We start from the raw sequence: 17,411 nt of genomic DNA, 5'->3' as shown, positions 1-17,411 counted from the left end.
CAAATTGGACAACAACTTTTGGGGTCCAATTTCTCCTCGTTACCCTTGGGAAAATAAAAAAATTGGGGACTAAAAGATCATGTTTGTGGAAAAAATATGATTTTTTTATTTTCACACCCGGGCGTTATAAACTTCTGTGATGCACTTGGGGGTTCATAGTGCTCACAACACATCTAGATAATCTCCTTGGGGAGTCTAGTTTCCAAAATTGTGTCATTTGTGGGGGGTTTCCACTGTTTAGGCACATCATGGGCTTTCCAAATGCTGCATGGCATCTGATCTCAATTCCAGCCCAAAAAGGCAAATGGCGCTGCTTCCCTTCCGAGCTCTGCCATGTGCCCAAATAGTAGTTTACCCCCACATGTGGGGTATCAGCATACTCAGGACAAATTGCACAATAACTTTTGGGGTCCCGTTACCCTTGAGAAAATAAAAATTGGGGGTAAAAAGATCATTTGTGTGGAAAAAGTATGATTTTTTATTTGTACTCCTGTACTTTTTAAACATCTGAGAAGCCCTTGGGGGTTCAAAGTTCTCACCACACACCTAGATAAGTTCCTTGGGGGGTCTAGTTTCTACAATGGTGTCATTTGTGGTGGGTTTCCACTGTTTTGGCACATCAGTGGCTTTCCAAACGCGACATGGCATCCAATCTCAATTCCAGCCAAAAAAGTCAAATGGCGCAGCTTCCTTTCTGAGCTCTGCCAAGCGCCCAAATAGTAATTTACCCCCACATATGGGGTATGAGCGTACTCAGGACAAATTGCACAATAACTTTTGTGGTCCTGTTACCCTTGGGAAAATAAAAATTGGGGGTGAAAAGATCATTTTTGTGGAAAAAATATGATTTTTCAATTGTAACTTATAACTTCCTAACAAAAAAAATTTTGGTTCCCAAATTGTGCTGATGTAAAGTAATCGTGTGGAAAATGTTATTTATTAAGTTTTTTGTGTGCTATATCTCTGTGATTTAAGGGCATAAAAATTCAAAGTTGGAAAATTGCGAAATTTTAAAAATTTTTGCCAAATTTCCATTTTTTTCACAAATAAATGCAAGTTATATCAATGAAATTTTACCACTAGCATGAAGTACAATATGTCATGAGAAAACGATGTCAGAATCAGTGTGATCCATGGAAGCGTTCCAGAGTTATTACCTCATAAAGGGACAGTGGTCAGAATTGTAAAAATTGGCCCGGTCATGAACGTGCAAACCACCCTTGGGGTTAAGGGTATGTGCACACGCTGCGGATTCCGCTGCGGTTCCACAGCGGTTTTGGCCGCTGCGGACCCGCAGCAGTTTTAGCTGCAGTGTACAGTACCATTCAAATGAATGGTAAACAAAAACCACTGTGTAGACGGTGCGGATAAATCCGCGCGGATTTCCTGCGGTTTTGAAACCGCAGAAAGAATTGACATGTCAATTCTTTCTGCGGAATCCGCAGCGGTTTCCTATCTCCACCATTGTGGAGATGGTGAAACCACAGGACCAAACCGCAGGCTAAACCGCAGATAATCCGCAGGTCTTTTGACCTGCGGTTTTATCTGCGGTTTTTGCAAAATCCGTGCGGTTAATCCGCAGCGGATTCCGCAGCGTCTGCACACACCCTAAAGGCTGGTAGGAGTGGTCACAACCTGGATCAGCAAATTCAGCAACAGTGTAACTACACCAGCGGCCACTGGGGTAAAAACTGATATTAACCCCCGATGGCCTGAAAGGAAAAAAGTTTTAATGTGAGAATCCAAATCTGCCATGGATCCAAAAATGGATCGTGACAGTATACTGCTGTAATGTACTGCCTTTTTATATTTTTTGTGGGACACCATTGTATTTAATTGTTCCTGTTTTTTAAATGGCTCATTAAAAGCTATATTTTAAGTGGATAGAACTGCTCGCTGGATTCAATATACTGTACCTTTTTTTTGCTTCAAGACTGACTGCTCAACCTTTTCCGTGCAAGCTGTGAACACATGGGAATACTGCAGGACAGGTGAGCTGACTACAATTTTTTTTTTCTTTCTTAAAAAAAATTAAGTTTCAAAAATTGTGCTGATATAAAGGAGACAAGTGGTAAATGTTATTTATTAACTATTTTGTGCGATATGACTGTCTGATTTAAGGGCATAAAAATTAAGTTTAAAAAATTGCAACATTTTTGCAGAATTTCCGTTTTTTTCACAAATAAATGTAAGTCATATCAAAGAACCACTATCATAAAGTATAATATGTCACCAGAAAACATTCTCAGAATCAGTGGGATCCATTGAAGTGTTCCAGAGCTGTAACCTCATAAAGTGACTGGCCTGTTCAGGAAGGTGAAAACAGGCTTCTGGGTGAAGGGGTTGAAGAAATTGTCTAGGTTTGTCTTTTCATGCAATTGAACTGAGTGAGGCCACGCACATTGAGTCGGAATGTGGCCAGAAGTATGCATATCGCATACTTGCAGTCACATGACTGATTGCTCTCACCACCGGTATTGGATAATTCTAACAGTACGCAGTGCACATGCTGTGGTGATTTAGAAGTGTGCAGTCACAGGCTAACACATGACTGCTGATTAGCTTCATATAACCGGTCGGGGGTCATTTAAGTACGGTGATTGTCTAGTGAAAATGCCTCCTTAAATTCAAGTATCTTATTGGTTGACAACTTCTCTGATTGGAAATGTTCTCATTCCATTCTTCTTCATCTGGACCAGACGCGATGGTGACTTTGGACATCCACAGCTCGTTTCCACAAACGTCCCTCTTCTCTTGTCTTCTACAACACATTCCGACACTTTGCCCCTAAAAATAACAGTGTCATAATTACACGTAAATACAAAATATCAGGACATGCTATGCACTAAATAAGCCTTATGCTATGCACCCAAATAAAAAAATGCTCCTCACTGTGCTCCCTGCCCAAAAAGTGACCCCCACACTGTCCCCCTTATTATACATGGCCTTCACACTGTCTCCCTTATATACAGTGGGGCAAAAAAGTATTTAGTCAGTCAGCAATAGTGCAAGTTCCACCACTTAAAAAGATGAGAGCCGTCTGTAATTTACATCATAGGTAGACCTCAACTATGGGAGACAAACTGAGAAAAAAAAATCCAGAAAATCACATTGTCTGTTTTTTTTTCATTTTATTTGCATATTATGGTGGAAAATAAGTATTTGGTCAGAAACAAAATTTCATCTCAATACTTTGTGATATATCCTTTGTTGGCAATGACAGAGGTCAAACGTTTTCTGTAAGTCTTCACAAGGTTGCCACACACTGTTGTTGGTATGTTGGCCCATTCCTCCATGCAGATCTCCTCTAGAGCAGTGATGTTTTTGGCTTTTCGCTTGGCAACACGGACTTTCAACTCCCTCCAAAGGTTTTCTATAGGGTTGAGATCTGGAGACTGGCTAGGCCACTCCAGGACCTTGAAATGCTTCTTACGAAGCCACTCCTTCGTTGCCCTGGCGGTGTGCTTTGGATCATTGTCATGTTGAAAGACCCAGCCACGTTTCATATTCAATGCCCTTGCTGATGGAAGGAGGTTTGCACTCAAAATCTCACGATACATGGCCCCATTCATTCTTTCATGTACCCGGATCAGTCGTCCTGGCCCCTTTGCAGAGAAACAGCCCCAAAGCATGATGTTTCCACCACCATGCTTTACAGTAGGTATGGTGTTTGATGGATGCAACTCAGTATTCTTTTTCCTCCAAACACGACAAGTTGTGTTTCTACCAAACAGTTCCAGTTTGGTTTCATCAGACCATAGGACATTCTCCCAAAACTCCTCTGGATCATCCAAATGCTCTCTAGCAAACTTCAGACGGGCCCGGACATGTACAGGCTTAAGCAGTGGGACACGTCTGGCACTGCAGGATCTGAGTCCATGGTGGCGTAGTGTGTTACTTATGGTAGGCCTTGTTACATTGGTCCCAGCTCTCTGCAGTTCATTCATTAGGTCCCCCCGCGTGGTTCTGGGATTTTTGCTCACCGTTCTTGTGATCATTCTGACCCCACGGGGTGGGATTTTGCGTGGAGCACCAGATCGAGGGAGATTATCAGTGGTCTTGTATGTCATCCATTTTCTAATTATTGCTCCCACAGTTGATTTCTTCACTCCAAGCTGGTTGGCTATTGGAGATTCAGTCTTCCCAGCCTGGTGCAGGGCTACAATTTTGTTTCTGGTGTCCTTTGACAGCTCTTTGGTCTTCACCATAGTGGAGTTTGGAGTCAGACTGTTTGAGGGTGTGCACAGGTGTCTTTTTATACTGATAACAAGTTTAAACAGGTGCCATTACTACAGGTAATGAGTGGAGGAAAGAGGAGATTCTTAAAGTAGAAGTTACAGGTCTGTGAGAGCCAGAAATCTTGATTGCTTGTTTCTGACCAAATACTTATTTTCCACCATAATATGCAAATAAAATGAAAAAAAAACAGACAATGTGATTTTCTGGATTTTTTTTTCTCAGTTTGTCTCCCATAGTTGAGGTCTACCTATGATGTAAATTACAGACGGCTCTCATCTTTTTAAGTGGTGGAACTTGCACTATTGCTGACTGACTAAATACTTTTTTGCCCCACTGTACTATAACCACCATCCCTCCCGCATTACATACTATGGCCACCACACTGTTTGTGAACAATATCCATCAAACCATCTCCCCTTAACAACTATGGCTTAAACACTCTCCGACTCACAATGTACTTGCGATATGGACTATGGCGTTCACACTGTCAATATCTTCAGTGCCCCTTACTATGTTGCCCTCTCACCATACAGTGCCTCCTTTTCACACCATACAGCCACCATAATGTGCCCTCACGCTGTCATCCATATATTGCTCCCCCTTATTGTGTCCTTAAACTGTCCTTACCTTTGTATGCTGCCTCCCACACTGTGCTCTTACTTTCTATAGTGAGCGAATGCCCCTATTCCGTCTCACAGAGTGCACAGTAAAAGTTTCTCAGCACTACTATGAAGCACTTACCTTCTTCCTCGTCTTCATCTCCTTTGTGGTGCTCTATCTCACACATCCTGCACCCCTCTATCTCCCACTGTTCCCCCACACACCTCGCTCACAGCCTGCACCCCTATCTCACTAATTCACACACCCTGCACTCCCATGACCAACATACCCCGCAACCCACTATCTGACAGTCTATACCCCAAAGCACAACACTCTCACAGTCTGCACCCCTTTTATTTCACTAACTCAAGCACCCTGCACCCCTCAATCTCATGCAACCTGCACACTCATATCCCACACACTCTGCATCCCTCTATCTCACGCACCCTGTACCCCCTCGCTCTCCTCTGTCTCACACACCCTGCACCCTCTCGCACCCCTCTATCTCATAAACCTTGCACCGCCCCATATCTGGCACCCTGTACCCCACGGCATACCTTTTTCACACACCTTGTTTCCTCTCTCACACACCCTGCATCCCCTCGCAGCCCTCTGTCTCATGCACACTGTACCCCCTTATCTAAAGCATCCTGCACCCCCTCTCACCCCTCTATCTCATGCCCCCTGCATCCCTCCCTCACACAACCTACACCCCCTTGAACCACTCTCTCATGTATGATGTATCTCCTTGTACCTGGGTTGCCCTCCCAGGGCTGTGGGGTACTCGGTACCAGGCCGGTCACTCAGAGGGGATTGTCACATCAGCGGTGACCCGGTCCGTGGCCCTGGGCGCCCATGTAAAAGGGGTTGAGTTGGGAATAAAGTTTATAAGTGATTCGTGATGCCACCTGTGGTGTCCGGCAAGGGAGGTGTTAAGCCAACGCTGCAAGCAGATCCTCTTCCAGTGTAGCGGAATGTTTAGGAAGAGGGTGCAGTGTTTGGCACAGAGATGTATCAGTGCTGAGGATGTTGCAGGATGGAGGCAAGGACACAACAGGGTGCAGTTTCTTTACGTTTACTTGGCAAACGCAGTCCAGGGTCTTGGTTAAAGATGGCACAGGAGCAGGCTAGCCTGGAAGCAACTCAGGGATCTTTCTCTCAGATGGGTTGTGTAGTCACCTTCCTAGCGCTGGCTTGAGGTACATCCAGTACTGTGTTACACTGAAGTTCCTCCTTCTTATCTTCTCTTAGAACTACCTCGTATGGCCGACAGCTGTTGCGCTCTATCTCTCTTGGCTCACCCTTCGCTGTTGTGCCTCCGAGTCTTAGTTGGGAATAGAGCATTTACAGCTTCCTATTCCTCTGGTTTCTGTTGCAGGACCTTCAGTATCCAAACAACCGTGGAGACCAGGCTCCAGATCATGCGCTATCACTGGGAGGGAGCGCTCTCTATCCTTAGCTGAAACTCCAGCTTCTCTCCACACGTCTACACTCTTTGCCCTCCTCACACTAACTCCTAATTTCCCTTCCTGGCCCTCAGAGAGCACTCCTCCTCCAATTCTAGTTCAGAGCTCCCTTTGCTGGCCTGGAGTGGGAACTGTTGTGAGCTCATTTTCTCGTTCACCTTTGATGTCCGATGAACTCCCTCTGCTGGTGAAAGGAGGTGGTGAAACTGATTTGGATGGGAGAAACCTGTCACCTGAACAGGTGGATTGCGATTGGACATCCGGAATCTCTGAGTGGATATAAGGCAGCCGACGCCCTGTAGGGTTGCTGGTGATTTCTCTGCTCTGAGCTCTGGCCTCCAGTTCAGTTCCTGTCTTCTAAAGCTAAGTTTTGCTCTGTTATTGTTCCATGAGATTTTGTTTGATTTGCTTAGTTTTGTGTTCTGCCAGCCCCGGCTGGGGCTCTGCTGAATTTCCATTTTTGTCCCTGATCGGTTAAATCTCTTTTGCTCTGTCTTCAGAATATATCGGAGTGCTGATATAGGGATTTTGAAGTCTAGTGACTTCAGGGCCGTTTTTCCTATCAGACGTGTTGGGTCATTTTTGGTAGGGTTTTTGTGGATTGCAGCCAGCAACTTTTCTGTCCTCTCCTATCTAGTTAGTTGGGCCCCATCGTTTGCTCTGCCTGTCTTTCTGTCTGTGTTTGTGTTTTCATCTGTTTTCACCGACAATACATGTTGGGGGCTGTCTATTGCTTTGGGGTCTGCTCTGGGGCAGTTTAGATTTCCCCTTTCTTTCTTTCTTTAGGCTTAATTAGTTCTCCGGCTGTGAAGAGGCATCTAGGACCACCGTAGGAACACTCCACAGCTACTGTTAGTTGTTGTGAATAGGATCAGGGGTCTGCAATCTGCTAGCTACCAACCTCTCCGGTTTTCTGGACTTAGCTTGCATTTTTGTTTTTCCTCCTCCGGTGACTCATTCATAACAGAATCACCAGCCATACCGCAGATTCTAGGGTACTCAATAGCAGGAAAGAATTGTAAAAAAAGTGTCAGAATTTTTTTTTTTTAATGTATATTTTTTCCTCTTTTTCTCTGGGGCCGTAGGAGGAATTTTTTCTTAATGGAGATTAAGCAATTGTCTGATCGTGTGGAGCAGCTCGCTGCTGAAGTACGGGGAATTTCCGAATATCTTGCTCATTCACATGCTGCTGAACCAAAGATCCCTACTCCTGATGTGTTTTTTGGGGATCGGTCTAAATTTTTGAATTTTAAGAATAATTGTAAATTATTCCTTGCCTTGAAGCCTAGCTCATTGGGGAGCTTTGTGCAGCAGGTTAAAATTGTCATCTCTTGCTGCGCGGCGATCCCCAGGATTGGGCGCTTTCTTTGACACCTGATGATCCTATTCTAACTAATGTGGATGCATTTTTTCAAGCCTTGGGGTTGTTGTATGATGAACCTAATGCTATTGATCAAGCTGAAAAAGCCCTGTTGGCATTGAGCCAGGGTCAGGATTCTGCAGAGTTGTACTGTCAAAAATTCCGAAAGTGGGCGGTCCTTACTACCTGGAATGATGATGCCTTGGCAGCTCTCTTTCGGAAGGGTTTGTCAGAAACCGTAAAAGATACTATGGTGGGATTTCCTGTTCCCTCTGGTCTTGACGATTCTATGTCATTAGCCATTCAGGTTGATCGGCGTTTACATGAACGTAAAATTACACGAGAAATGTTGCCACCTGTTGAACAAATGTCTGAACCTATGCAATGTGATAGAGTTTTGTCTAGGGCGCAACGTCAGGAGTTCAGAAGGCGTAATAAGCTGTGTTTTTTCTGTGGAGATGCCTCTCATAATATTTCTGTCTGCCCTAAACGAGAGAAACGTTTTGCACACACATTTGCTGTGGGTGGTGTACAACCTAAGTTTCTTCTGGCAATTACTCTGATCTGCTCCCTGTCCACATTTTCCGCTAAGGCTTTTGTGGATTCAGGAGCGGCTCTGAACCTGATGGACTTGGATTTTGCTAAACGTTGTGGGTTTCCTATGACACCTCTGCGGACACCTATCCCTTTGAGGGGTATTGATGCTACTCCTTTGGCGAAGAATAAACCTCAGTTTTGGACCCAGGTGATAATGCGGGTCGCCCCAGACCATCAAGAAAATTGCAGATTTTTGGTGTTGCATAGTTTGCATGATACCATTGTTCTGGGGTTTCCCTGGTTGCAAATCCATAATCCAGTTTTGGATTGGAAATCTGTGTCTGTGGTGAGTTGGGGTTGTCAGTGTGCTGTTAGTGACACTCCTGTTTTCTCCACCTCTCCCCAGTCACATGATGTTCCTGACTATTTGGCTGATTTTTATGATGTCTTTAGTGAGAATAAGTCTGCGTCTTTGCCTCCTCATAGGAGTTATGACTGTGCAATTGAGCTGAGCCCTGGGTGTAAATTTCCCAAGGGTCGACTTTTCAATTTATCTGTACCCGAGCATGAGGCTATGCGATCTTATATTAAGGAGTCGTTGGAGAAGGGTCATATTAGACCATCCTCTTCACCCTTGGGTGCTGGGTTTTTTTTCGTGGCCAAGAAAGATGGTTCATTAAGGCCTTGTATTGACTATCGTTCCCTCAACAAAATTACTGTTAAATATCAGTATCGGTTACCCCTGATTACTGATCTATTCTCCAGAGTTAAAGGTGCTTGCTGGTTTACCAAGCTTGACATCAGGGGGGCGTATAATCTTATTTGCATTAAGCATGGGGATGAATGGAAGACGGCGTTAAATACTCTGGAGGGAAATTTTGAGTACCTGGTGATGCCTTTTGGGCTCACTAATGCCCTTTCTGTCTTCCAGTGCTTCATGAATGATATTTTCCGGGACTTTGTGGATAAATTTTTGATCATCTATCTGGATGATATTTTGATCTTTTCCAGGGATTGGGACTCTCATGTGGAACATGTTCGGACTGTGTTCCGGATTTTGAGGGAGAATTCCCTGTATGTTAAGGGGTCGAAATGCCTTTTTGGTGTACAGAGGATTTCATTTTGGGGATTTATTTTGTCTCCGTCAACTATTGAAATGGACCCGGCCAAGGTACAGGCCATTTATGATTGGGTTCAGCCTACTTCTTTGAAGGCCCTCCAGAAGTTTTTGGGTTTTGCTAATTTTTATCGTAAATTTATAGCTAATTTTTCTGGTATTGCCAAACCATTGACTGATTTGACTAAGAAGGGTGCTGATGTGCTGAATTGGTCTCCAGAGGCTGTTTTTTCCTTTCAGGAGCTGAAGCGGAGGTTCACTTCTGCTCCGGTTTTGCGGCAACCTGATGTCTCACTCCCATTTCAGGTAGAGGTGGACGCTTCTGAGATTGGTGCAGGAGCTGTTTTGTCCCAAAAAGATCCAGTAACATCTAAAATGAATCCCTGTGCTTTCTTTTCCCGAAAGTTCTCCCCATCTGAACGCAACTATGATGTGGGGAATCGGGAACTGTTAGCCATGAAATGGGCATTTGAGGAGTGGAGACATTGGTTGGAGGGAGCTAGACATCAAGTCGTGGTCCTCACTGACCACAAGAATTTGATTTACCTTGAGTCAGCCAAACGCTTGAATCCTAGACAGGCTTGGTGGGCCTTGTTTTTCACACGTTTTGATTTTGTGGTCTCTTTTCTTCCGGGCACTAAGAATGTCAAGGCAGACGCCCTCTCTAGGAGTTTCTTTGCTGATTCTCCTATTGTGACCAAGCCTGCTACCATCTTAGGTGAGGGGGTAGTTCTTTCTGCCATCTCGCCCGATTTGAGACGTGCTCTGGAAGAGTTTCAGGAGGACAAACCTGAGCGTTGTCCCATTGGAAAATTGTATGTTCCTGACCAGTGGAGGAAGAGAGTAATGTCTGAAGTTCATTGCTCCGCATTGGCTGCTCATCCAGGTATTTTTGGTACTAGAGATTTGGTGAGTCGGTCTTTTTGGTGGCCCGCCTTATCTCGTGATGTCAGGAATTTTGTGCAGTCCTGTGGGACTTGCTCCCGGTCTAAACCTTGTTCTCGCTTTGGTGGGTTGTTGATGCCTTAACCGGTGCCCAGGAGGCCATGGACCCATATTTCAATGGATTTTATTTCTGATCTGCCTGTCTCTCAGAGAATGACTGTTATCTGGGTGATTTGTGATAGATTCTCTAAGATGGTCCATCTTGTACCACTCCCTAAGTTGCCATCTTCCTCAGAGTTGGTGCCCTTGTTTTTGCAACAGGTGGTTCGCTTGCATTGGATTCCTGAGAACATTGTATCTGACAGAGGAGTTCAGTTTGTCTCTAGATTTTGGAGGACTTTTTGTTCCAAGCTGGGAATTCAGTTGTCCTTCTCCTCTGCATTTCACCCTCAGACCAATGGGAAGACGGAGAGAACAAACCAGACTTTGGAGTCTTATTTGAGATGTTTTATCTCTGCTGATCAGGATGATAGGGTCTCATTTTTGCCCTTGGCCGAATTTGCTTTAAATAATAGAGCTAGTTCTGCCACTTTGATGTCACCTTGTTTTTGTAACTTTGGGTTTCATCCTCGATTCTCTTCAGGGCAGGTGGAGTCTTCTGCCGGCCCAGGTGTTGACACTGTGGTGGAGAGAATGCACCAGATTTGGGACCAAGTGGTGGGTAAGTTGTCTCTCTCCCAGGAAAAGGCCCAGCGGTTTTCCAACCGGCATAGGACCATTGGTCCCCGGTTTAAGGTGGGTGATATGGTTTGGTTGTCATCAAAGAATATCTCTATGAAGGTGGCTCCTCCAAAGTTTAAACCTAGATTTATTGGACCTTACAAGATTTTGGAGAATCTTAATCCGGTCTCTTTTCGATTGGCTCTTCCTGTTACATATAAGTTCCATAACGTGTTTCATAAGTCTCTGTTGAAGAGGTTTGTTGAGCCAGTAGTTCCTGTGGTGGCACCTGCTGACCCTGTATTGGTTGAAGGTAATGTGGAATATGAGGTTGAGAAGATACTGGATTCTCGTCTGGCTAGACGGAGACTCCAGTATTTGGCTAAGTGGAAGGGTTATGGCCAGGAGGATAATTCTTGGGTCTCTGCATCTGATATTCATGCCTAAAGATTGGTTTGTGCTTTTCATCGGGCCCATCCTGATCGGCCTGGTGGCGTGGATGAGGGTTCGGTGACCCCTCCTCAAGGGGGAGGTACTGTTGTGAGCTCATTTTCTCGTTCACTTTTGATGTCCGATGAACTCCCTCTGCTGGTGAAAGGAGGTGGTGAAACTGATTTGGATGGGAGAAACCTGTCACCTGAACAGGTGGATTGCGATTGGACATCCGGAATCTCTGAGTTGATATAAGGCAGCCGACGCCCTGTAGGGTTGCTGGTGATTTCTCTGCTCTGAGCTCTGGCCTCCAGTTCAGTTTCTGTCTTCTAAAGCTAAGTTTTGCTCTGTTATTGTTCCATGAGATTTTGTCTGATTTGCTTAGTTTTGTGTTCTGCCAGCCCCGGCTGGGGCTCTGCTGAATTTCCATTTTTGTCCCTGATCAGTTAAATCTCTTTTGCTCTGTCTTCAGAATATATTGAAGTGCTGATATAGGGATTTTGAAGTCTAGTGACTTCAGGGCCGTTTTTCCTATCAGACGTGTTGGGACATTTTTGGTAGGGTTTTTGCGAATTGCAGCCAGCATCTTTTCTGTCCTTTCCTATCTAGTTAGTTGGGCCCCATCATTTGTTCTGTCTATCTTTCTGTCTGTGTTTGTGTTTTCATCTGTTTTCACCGACAATACATGTTGGGGGCTGTCTATTGCTTTGGGGTCTGCTCTGGGGCAGTTTAGATTTCCCCTTTCTTTCGTTAGGCTTATTTAGTTCTCCGGCTGTGAAGAGGCGTCTAGGACCACCGTAGGAACGCTCCACAGCTACTGTTAGTTGTTGTGAATAGGATAAGGGTCTACAATCTGCTAGCTACCAACCTCTCCGGTTTTCTGGACTTAGCTTGCATTTTTGTTTTTTCCTCCTCCGGTGACTCATTCATAACAGGGAACTGTGTTGCATGACATGGTTAACTGTTAGAGAGACCCTTCATTGCCTCCAAGCCTGACAAAACCCTCCCTGGAAGAAGGCAATGCCACTGTGGCGACCATACTCCTGGGGGCGCCACATTCCCCCCTAGTGCAAGTCAGTACTCCTGGACTGATAAAAGAAAAACATACAAACATATAAACAATATTAAGGTTACAAGATTTAAGAAAAATGAAAAATTTACCAAAACCAAAAGCTCCAAAAATAGTCCTATGATGATAAGTCCAAGCAGCAATGTCCATGTGGTCTACAGAAGTGCTGTTGAAAGGCTCTGGCTGCTGTCCTGGCTGTTTGATCTTTGACAGGCACAACAACCAGTAATCTTGAGTAGTGGTCCACGATGGTAAGAGCATAGATGTAGCCTGAGCGGCTTGGGACCAGCTTCACATGGTCTAGGGCGACCAACTCAAGTGGCTGTTTGGTTATTATTGGCTGTAGAGGAGCTCTCTGGCTGTTTCAATCCTTTCTGCACAGGTTACATTGTCCACACTCCCGGCACCACTTTTCAATGGCTTTTCTCATACCAGCCCAGTAGAATCTCTCCTGGAGCAGGGCTTCCAACTTCTTCCATCCAAAGTGGCCAGCTCCATTGTGGTATGCTTCCAAGACCATTGATGCCTCTCTATTTGGGACTACCACCTGCCAGACGAGCTCATGAGTGCGGGCATTGATACTCCTCCGACACAGCTTTCCTTCATAAATGAACAGCCGGCCTCTTTCCTTCCACAACTGCTGGGTGTTATGAGTGGCGGAAGGCACTAAAAAAAATAAATAATTAAAGTGCCTTTGTCATTCAGGGTCCACCGTGCGGCAGATGGCTAAACCGCTGCTAAGGAAGGCAGTGCACTACAGCGGTAGTGTGCACAGAGTTCTAAATCACCCAAGTGCAAAAGAGGCAGTCTCTGTTATGGGACACAGAGCTGCACAGAAAAATAATAAAGAAAAGGTAACGCTGAGCCTGTTAGACGCACAAGGACACAGCGGCACACGTACGTTAGCTGAGCACAGGAGTAGTTAAAGTGGCACTACAACCAAACGGGCTTACTGTGAATGAGCGTGTGCACGGCGTCGCAACTGCGAACGCCACAGAAGTCTGCAACCGCAATAACGCAAGTGCGATGCAGGACGCTGTGCTGCTGAGATGGCTGAAGCTTGAGCACGCTGGCGCTAGCGCTGCTACTGGCTGACCCAATCACTCACACACTCGTAATAACCGAGGGAAGGGGTTTCATAATAAGTCATGCACCACACCAAGCATCCATCAACAAACATACAGCAGCATCAGAAAATACTAGCACATGGCATAACGGCCATGCGCACTTTTTATAGTGACCGTGACCTTCCGGAAATCTCCAGAGACCTGAGCTGAACCAATGGAATCAGGAGCAGGACCTGAGCACCTGACTCCTGAACTCCAATGGGAGCTCATTCCAGGAGCATGCTCACGAGCTGGCAGAAAGGACTTAGCCTCTGGAGATGAATGTGAGGATCTGGATCTCTGCATTAGTATGGCAGGACACAGATTCCTAACATTACCCCCCCTCCTAAGGCCCCCTCCTCCCCGAGCCCTGGTAGGAGTTGCAGTAACCCGAGACACCTGGAAGGCATCTGAGGAACCGAGGTCACCAGTAGAGTTGAGCGAAACGGGTCAAAAAATTTCAAAAGTCGCCGACTTTTGGCAAAGTCGGGTTTCATGAAACGAAACCCGACCCTAGGATGAGGTCGGCCACGAGGTCGGCGACTTACGCGCCAAAGTCGCGTTTCAAAAGTTTGTTTTGCGCTCTTTTTCAGCCAATCAGGATCCACGGACACTGTGGGCAACGTGATGACATAGGCACGGGTCACCACCATCTTTCAGAAGGGCATGCAAGTGATTGGCTTGCTTTGGTGGGCGTCACAGGGGGTATAAAAGGCGTGCACGCCGACCGCCATCTTACTTCTGCCGATCTTAGCATAGGGAGAGGTTGCTGCTGATTCTGTAGGGAGAGTGTTAGGCAGGGAAGAAGAAAAAAAAACTGCTTCTGCTGCTAGCGATTGTGCTTGTACAACACACCAGTCACTGTGTGTGCAGTGCAAGGGGAGGCTATATTGTGGTGTATCAGTGGTGTTGGCTGTTGGGCTGCCTTCTAAGGCTTCCTGACAGCTGCATTGCTGTTTACCCACTGCTCTGCAAACTGCTTTTTTAAAAGCATTCCCAATTTTTTTTTTTTTGTCCTGCTGAGGTACTGAGCTGCAAACTGCTTTTTTAAAAGCAATCCCAATTTTTTTTTTTTGTCCCGCTGAGGTACTGAGCGTGCATTTTTTCACACCATACAGCGGTGTACGCTCCTCACACAGTACCGTGTAACGGCTGTTATCACAGCCACAGTGAAGCTATCTGTGTCACTCTGTGAGAATAAGTCGAGGACATGTTCCGTTCTTACAGACCTGCACTCTAGGGAGATTCCTACTCTGCCCAATTCTACATACACCTTGTAGTTTGTGATACACTAGCCAATTTCTGCCTGTGACATAGCGCTGTGATATTCAGTGGGCCTCACACAATCCAAAAGTGTCCAGTGTCCACAAGTGTCTGCAGAAATTCAAAATCTCACTTATCCTCTAGTCACTTTGGTCACAGCTGTGCCATCGAGCCTGTGACATAGCGCTCAGATATTCAGTGGGCCTCACACAATCCAAAAGTGTCCAGTGTCTGCAGAAATTCAAAATCTTACTTATCCTCTAGTCACTTTGGTCACAGCTGTGCCATCGAGCCTGTGACATAGCGCTCAGATATTCAGTGGGCCTCACACAATCCAAAAGTGTCCAGTGTCCACAAGTGTCTGCAGAAATTCAAAATCTCACTTATCCTCTAGTCACTTTGGTCACAGCTGTGCCATCGAGCCTGTGACATAGCGCTCAGATATTCAGTGGGCCTCACACAATCCAAAAATGTCCAGTGTCCACAAGTGTCTGCAGAAATTCAAAATCTCACTTATCCTCTAGTCGCTTTGGTCACAGCTGTGCCATCGAGCCTGTGACATAGCGCTCAGATATTCAGTGGGCCTCACACAATCCAAAAGTGTCCAGTGTCCACAAGTGTCTGCAGAAATTCAAAATCTCACTTATCCTCTAGTCACTTTGGTCACAGCTGTGCCATCGAGCCTGTGACATAGCGCTCAGATATTCAGTGGGCCTCACACAATCCAAAAGTGTCCAGTGTCCACAAGTGTCTGCAGAAATTCAAAATCTCACTTATCCTCTAGTCACTTTGGTCACAGCTGTGCCATCGAGCCTGTGACATAGCGCTCAGATATTCAGTGGGCCTCACACAATCCAAAAGTGTCCAGTGTCCACTAGTGTGAGCAGAAATTCAAAATCTCACTTATCCTCTAGTCACTTTGGTCACAGCTGTGCCATCGAGCCTGTGACATAGCGCTCAGATATTCAGTGGGCCTCACACAATCCAAAAGTGTCCAGTGTACACTAGTGTGAGCAGAAATTCAAAATCTCCCCTGTCCTATAGACACCTTGTACCTTGTTTTACATTACTATATAGTTTGTTGGATTTTGTCTACACTTCTACCAAAAATGAGGAAGGCTGGTGGAAGAGGCCGTGGAATTGGGCGGGGGTTGGCAGCTGGTAATGATGGTGTTGGTGGTGGATCTGATGGTAGTGGCAAGAGCAAAATAGGACTGAATGCAGGAGGTGTTGAGCCTGCGTCATCGTCTGGCTCCATAAGGCTTCGAAGGCTTAGTTTTCTAGGAGTTGGCAAACCGCTTTTAAAGCCAGAGCATCAGGAAAAAGTTTTGTCTTACATTGCTGACTCAGCCTCCAGCTCTATCGCCTCCTCTTCTTCAGTTGTAAAAAGTAAAAGCACTGAGTCTTCATAGGAGGCTCATGTTCATGAACCACACCTTTCCTTGTGTCCTTCACCCCAACCAAGATTGAAGGATGACGCAGGCCATACTACTGATTACTCCATGGAGCTGTTTTCACATACCATGCCTGGATTATCAAGTCAAATGGTGAATTACCCAGGCCAAGATGAATCTGACATGGAGTGCACTGATGCACAGCCACTGATGGATGATTCTGCTGGTACATTCACTCAGAGCACTACATTGTCCTCGCAGTGTACAGAGCCAGATTCTGACCCTGATGAGACTCAGGTGCCCCTTCCCGCACACTATACCACCATACACGGTGACACAGAGGAAGGTGCACATGACATTGAAGAGGAGGTGATGGATGACCCAGTTGTTGACCCAGATTGGCATCCATTGAGGGAAGAGGGTGCTGCTTCCAATAGCTCAGATGAGGAGCATCCACAGCAGACATCGACATCGCAACAGCTGTTATCTGGCAGGCCCGGAGCACTCCAAAGACAGGTTCCAAAAATCAAAAGAGTTGCTGGACAGCTTGTCCAGAGGGTCAAAAGATCACAGCGTGCTAGGCCGCAAAATGTCTGCCAAAGTAGGAAGAGTGCAGTGTGGCACTTTTTTGAACAAAATCCTCATGATCAGGCCAAGGTTATCTGTAAGAAGTGCGCAAAGACCTTTAGCCGAGGGAAAAATCTGAAAAATTTGAATACCAGTTGCATGCTTAGACATTTAAACACCATGCACTTGCAAGCGTGGACACAACACCAAACCTCAAGTGCCACATGTGCAACTGATCACAACGAAGGTAGTCAGCAACGCTACATTGTTTCCCCCACTGTAAGCCCACTGGTTAGCACAGCAGCAAATGTTGAGGTGTCATTGCAAGGTCACAGCAGTCAGGGAATCCCACTGTTATATCAACGAAAGACTGATTCTAGGCCATCAGAAAGAACACCAACTCCATCACCATCATCACCCCTCTCTCAGTCCGCCCTGTCCACCGCTACTTCCACCATATGCAGCTCTCAAGTCCAGCTCACCATCCCAGACACTATGAGTAGGTCAAGAAAGTACTCAGTCTCTCATCCGCGTACACTGGGTTTGAACGCCCACATTGCCAAACTAATCTCGTTTGAGATGATGCCCTTTCGGTTGGTGGAAAGCGCAGCTTTCCGCGAACTCATGGCCTATGCAGTACCATGCTATGACCTACC

This window comes from Dendrobates tinctorius, unplaced genomic scaffold, assembly GCF_039654945.1.
Source record: "Dendrobates tinctorius isolate UK_male_01 unplaced genomic scaffold, ASM3965494v1 ptg000102l, whole genome shotgun sequence".
Classification (NCBI taxonomy): Eukaryota; Metazoa; Chordata; class Amphibia; order Anura; family Dendrobatidae; genus Dendrobates; species Dendrobates tinctorius.
Note: the sequence above shows the minus strand (reverse complement) of the source record.